At 45.9% G+C, this 6,000-nt stretch overlaps 1 protein-coding gene across 3 annotated transcripts in view; it reads right to left on the bottom strand.

Annotated features, from left to right (window-relative positions):
* The window catches only part of THSD4 (thrombospondin type 1 domain containing 4), a 236,275-nt gene extending 230,617 nt beyond the window's left edge, over nt 1–5,658 (bottom strand). The window contains exon 1 of one of the 3 annotated variants that reach the window (XM_074549455.1): nt 5,483–5,658. The gene's annotated coding sequence lies outside the window, so the exon portion shown is untranslated. Of the gene's footprint in view, nt 1–5,251; nt 5,422–5,482 lie in introns of those variants that run through there. The other 2 variants (XM_074549454.1, XM_074549456.1) reach the window with 2 other exon arrangements.
* Between the last annotated feature and the right edge of the window lie 342 nt (nt 5,659–6,000).

A 6,000-nucleotide genomic window follows, 5' to 3' on the forward strand; every position in this document is an offset into this window, starting at 1 on the left:
GTTACCAAGCCAGGACTACAGCAATCACCTTTACTGTGGAAAAGAAGTCCAGGATATCTGAATACTTTCCAAGTCAATATTTACTCTCAGATTAGCGTCAATAGTTTTGCTGAAGCTGCCATTTACAGATAGCTTTGTCCTTCCATGCACTTCTCTGCAGCTAATCCAAAGGGAGTATCAGGGGAATCCGCCTGAGTCAGGATTACAGATTTTAGTCACACAATATTCAAGAATCCAAGTGACGTTTTCTCCTGGGGGAGCAGTATCCATGCTCACATATCCAAGTGCTGATCCAGCAAGGCCAAGCACAACAGATGTTTTTCACCAAGAAGCAGGTTTCATGAAGAAGGGCTTTTAGAAAGGGCTTCTTTATCCATCCTTCTCCCCAAACCAGAGCAAAGCAAACACATTCCAACTGGGATATCATGAGTCACATAGAAGGGAACAAGCAAGAAACCACAGCACTTCTATCAGTGTTACAGACAGCATCCTCAGGCTCCCAACAAACATTTCATTTGGGAAGCCTTCTCCTCCTGTCCCTATCTCCCCAGGCCATGCAGTCCCAAAGGACTGACCTTGCCCCACCTCCTGGGCAAGCCAGGCCCAAGGTGTCACATCAGCAGAGACAACCTGGGACAGCCTGCTCACCACCAGCTCTCTGCTAAACTTCATTCTGGTACCAAAACAGGACAACACAACCCAGCCAAAGATAAACAAAGTTCAGAAGTTGAAAGTTCAGAAGTTGGAACTTGGGTAGTTACAGCAGTTATCTCTTGGATTTACTAAAAGGGACTATTCCTTTATTAATGTTTATATTTTAAGAAGCTTGGGTTTAGGAAAAAAACCACAAGTAAGGGAAGCTAAATTAACAAAAGCAACACTCAAAAATGGTAGTTTTCTGTATTTCTCTCTACCCTTAATCAGATATGGCTATATATACCTCATGAGTTCACAGCAGTCTTATAGGAAGGGGAATAAAGGATCACAGTTACGAACAAGTGGCTCCTCTGCAAAGGGATGAATTTTATCTACCAAGCCCTGTAAGTTAAATATTATTTTGGTACCCAGAGTGTCTTCCCAAGGCTCCAGTTCCTGGAGCCAACTATACAACAAGTATAACTTGTCAAGTTAAGAACAAGTTACTAACTGTTGTAGTGTCAAAGAAACCACGGGAAACTCATGGCTGAAATCAGTGGTCCTGCTTTCCAAGGACAAGAGCACATCAGGTGGGAGTGGCCTGATCTGAAAGACACTGAAGTTGCTGATAACCTTTTCCTTGACTTTTCTGGCTCTTAGAGCAGAGCTTTAAATAAAAGAGATAGTGGCTCTTGCACTTACTGAGAAAAAAAATCTACAGAACTGATGGAAAAAGTAAATTTTTTAAAATACATTTTTCCATTTAAGGAGCCTGGAATCTTCCTGTGAAGGGAAATTCCAAAACCAGGACCAAAATAAATACTGAATTGGGATGCCAAGTAGTAGCAGCAACACAGGATTGATGTGAAACAGCCAACAAGCAAGGCCTTAAGTTGTGATTTAGAGAAGCACAGTAACAAACCTATGAAGCACATACTACATAATTTGGCTTCATTCATGCACAATAAACAGTTTAATTCAAATTACTTTTTCTTTAGTATCTTTGCATGCAAACTATCTTCAGGAAATTGAACAGTTGACCAACATCCTGTAATTATCATACCTAGTCAGAGATAGAGGAACAAGTTCAGACATAAAGCAAGACACCAATGGCCTCAATGAGCAGCACAGAGCAGCCCAAGGAGTGTTGAAAGCAGAAGCCCACATTCCAGGAACTCTCACATCCATCACCTCAGCAGCCCACAGGGCTACTTGCCCTCACAAGGACGGGACTGAGATCCTATCTGCATTTCTAGCGCCAGAACAGCTCCTGTGGAGAAGCCCCACACTGAACACTTGGTACCACCATGTAAAAAATGTGTACCAGATGTCTGTACATGGTGCTGACAAGTGCTGACTGTTTAACGGCAGCCAGAATTATGAAGGCTGACCCATCTCTGGGAATGCCATAACCCGGCAGGGGTTACACAAATTTGATGTGTGACATGACACTCAAGTCCCCAAGAGAAAAATGGGTGGGACAGAACATTCCAGGAGGAGAAAACTGAGTTGGTTTAAATTACAGAATTTTAAGCTGTTATTGTCACTAACACAAAGAACAAAAATAATCAGGCAACACTAAAGCACATGGTCTCAGCTCTGCTTTCTTTATACAGAGTAAGATAGGAGGCAAAATCAGATCCATCAGATCATTCTGTTAATAATTTTTTAATATCTGCTTAACATCCTCCTAATTAATCTTCTAAGTACTAAACAATGCATTCTTCCTAAAAACCGAATATACATGAACAGAATTATCTAGTGTAAAGTACTAAGCATCCTGAACAAAAACAAAGTTATTGCAATGCAAAACACTGTTACTTACCCTGCCAACAATGCAACCATGTTCATTGGTCACATACTGAACCACATATATTCACAACATAATTAGCTTTACAATTACCCAAGTCGTGGTCCAAACTGCATTTAGATCAGGTAGAGCTGCTGTCTGAAAACAAAAGAACTAATAACTGAACTACTAATATGTAGTAGTAACTACTAACTAATATGTGCCTGCTCAAGGGAACAAGACTTGTCACAGAATCTGTTCTTCAGCCAGGACTGTTACCCCTGGAAGCATTTCACAATTCAAAGCTACAGAATGCTTTCCCTGTCAACTTTATGGTAAAAGGGCAACTATCAAGGTCCAAACTCCTTAAGAAGGTGGTTTGACACAGTAAGGTTTTTTTTAGTTTTTTCCTACTTGCAAAAAATAACAACCTTCCTAACATGAAGGTTGTTATGGTAACACAACACTACAGGGGACACAGCTAAAATTGCTTATGCATGGTTGACTTTGGAGCTCCTTGGGTTTTTTAAGTGCTTAACCACCTAACCTTACTCCTCTTGTACAGAATTCAATGCCCACAGAAGCGTCTGCAGTGACTGCACTTCACTGTGGATGATAAATCTGATTTTCAAAGTAAAAAAGAAAATCCCAAATACCACAAAGTTTCTGACTAGCACTTCACCTCTGTTTTTACTACAACTGCCACTGTGAATTGCCTGAATATCACACATCTGATGTCACATCACAGAAAATTGAGACTGCATGTGGAAACCCAGCTTTTCTGCTGTCACTGTCTGCACAGAACCCCACACTGAGGCCAATATGAGTCTTCAAGATGATCCTGCTTTCTTGTTTTGTTTTCAGCCTTCATTTAATGCACATTTCTAACACAGTTACTCAGCTTGTTCTACAGCATAACCAAAGATTTTCTACTGAGATCATAAAACCCATCACTGCCTGGGAGCAACCTAATTAATTTGCTACAATTAAATCTGCTGGGGCTCTGAAGCAACCTGCTGTATGAAATGCAGAAAGACTGAAATCTTGCAACATACAACACCTCCAAGTGTTTCTGAGAGTTAATCAGGAATCAAACTGCTCCTTCCATTACAATGGAGCTTTTCCAGGTTAAAATCAGCAGCAAAACCTGGGGTTAGCCCTGCTCCTAGATAAAAGCTGATATGTTACATTCAGGACACAATAATGATAAATATTCCATATTTCCTACCTGTACTCACTTGGAAGGACTCCCTATGACAATCCATACCAGCTGGCTTCATATTTCTAACTTGGCTAAAAATGCTCACTTTGCAGCCCTTTTCTTGTTAAAGGCAGTCTCTCCTCCTAGTCTGCTTAAATCCATTCTCCCACTAGAGAGAATTTTCTTTCCACTCTGGAAATTGAATTCCCTGGTGAAAAAGAAAGCATCGAGAATTGCAGGTGTCTAATGAATATCAGCAATATCCAGTTTCATTTTAAATCCCTGATTATACTGAATAGATGAAAACCACATCAACCAGTAGATTACTACTAAGTTTACACCAGAAAGAAGTCCAAGTTGGCAAGCTACAGCCTGGTAGATCAGCTTTCTAAGAGTACATTGGCAGTTCCACAAACAGCAATAAACAGACAGATTTGGGCTATTTTCTGTTCCTGCTCTTGCCACAGAGGACAGGAAGAACATGCACAGCAGACTGACAGAATATTAAGAGCTCATCAGACAACTATTTAATCCATAACCTTACACCCTTGTATTGAGCTACTAACCACTGGTGCCTTAGGCAGTGGTTTCTGATTAAAAAAAATTAATCACACTGATTTACCAACAGGTGACACATGGAGTTACAAATACTTCTATTACTTTTGACGGCTATTCACAATATATATGCACCAAATTCTCTCATCTCTGCCAGCAGACATCATCATGCCCTTATATAACCTTGCTCTATTGAAAACTTGCATATAGCTCAGTTTTGCTGATACCTTGATTTTGAAAAAAAATTTTAAAAAAATAGAGAAAAGAGAAATTACATGGGCAAGAGATAGAGAAGAAAGGTGACTAAAAAGCTAAGAATTCATTAACCTGAAATAAGGAATAGCTGAGGTAGACAGATCATCAAAGAGCACAGCTCTGAAATGGCACAGAGATAGTGAGCAAAAACCAAGCATAATTAATTTATAAGGTCCATACAGTATCAGGCTCAAAAATTAAAAGAAGGAAAAGGAAGTAGTTTTTTCCACACAACGGAGTAACCTGTGGAACTCACTGCTGCCAGCCTCTCTAAACTATTCATGTATCTAGAATCTGGAAGAAAATAATTTGGATGAATTAATGTCAAGTGCGTCAAGAGCTATGAAACACACACAGGTATGGACACACTGACATTTGCAAAAATGTAAACCCACAGCGGGAGAAGGTATTTGAAGTCTCTCCTCTGCTACAGCACATAGCCTGTAGCCTGACAAGTGAGCACAAACAGCTCAAGTGCTGGTAGAATTAAAGGAGAGATGGCAACAAAGCCAGAGGCCGGAAAGCGTGAAGAGAAACACCGAACGCCAAGCGCGGTTCATGCTTTGCACACTGTGCTTACTTAGACCAAAAGATCTGGCCCCAAGCAAGAACAATTGCAACACGCACTCTTCGTGAGGCGAGTTATCCACTGCCTTCCCTCTCCCGTACAAACTGCTGGATTCGGCTCAGGCTACGTGCAGCCACGGCTTCTGGTGGGACACCGAAGCAAAACGAAGCAGCTCCTTACGCTGCCTCTGGATGCAGCTCCTGGAAACCGAGCGTGCGAGGAGAGCAGCTTTGAAATGGCTACTTACACTACTCACACAGCCAAAACACGCGGCGCAGGAATCCCGCGGAGCGGAGCAGAGCCGACCGCGCTCCCACAGCCGGGGCAGAGCGAGAGCCCGCGGGCCGCGGCTCCGAGCGTAGCCCCAGTGTGGAGCAGCCCCTCAGCGCGGCCTCGGGCTCCGCCGCCCCGGGCACTGCCCGCGCCCCCGGCACGGCGCCCACCGCCCACCTGGCGCGCCCACCCTCCCGGGCCTTGCCTCGCCTCACCGCTCCGCGCCGGCGTCCCGTCCGGGCGCCCCGCGACGAGGCGCTCTCGGGGGCGAGAGGGCTGAGAGCCGCGCGGCCCCCGGCGCATGGGAGGCGGTGCGCCCTCGGCCGGGAATGCCGGAGCCCCGCAGGACCCGAGCAGGTTCCCGGCGGCTCCGGGGCTCGGGCTCAGCCTCCTCTCCCCTCGCTCCCGCCCGCCGCCCGCCAGGAGCCGCGCGCCGCCTGCTGCCACCTGCCGGCCGCGCAGCGCAGCCGCTCCCTCTCTCCTTCCCCCGGCGGGCCGGGGCTCCGGGCGATGGCCAGCGGGGAACAGGCAAGGCGGAGGCGCCGGGACACAGCACCGTCCAGCGCCGCCGGTGCACGGACGTGCGAGGGGTGAGGGGGTATCGAGGGGCGCGAGGGAGCCAGCGGCGGGGCTGCCCCGCGGGTTCCCCGCTGGCCCGGAGCGCAGGTGCCAGCGGCGCTCGGAGGTGCCAGGGAGGCAGCGCTGCCCCGGGCTGGCCGCGCA

The sequence above is a fragment of the Zonotrichia albicollis genome, chromosome 11 (genome assembly GCF_047830755.1).
Source record: "Zonotrichia albicollis isolate bZonAlb1 chromosome 11, bZonAlb1.hap1, whole genome shotgun sequence".
Classification (NCBI taxonomy): domain Eukaryota; kingdom Metazoa; phylum Chordata; class Aves; order Passeriformes; family Passerellidae; genus Zonotrichia; species Zonotrichia albicollis.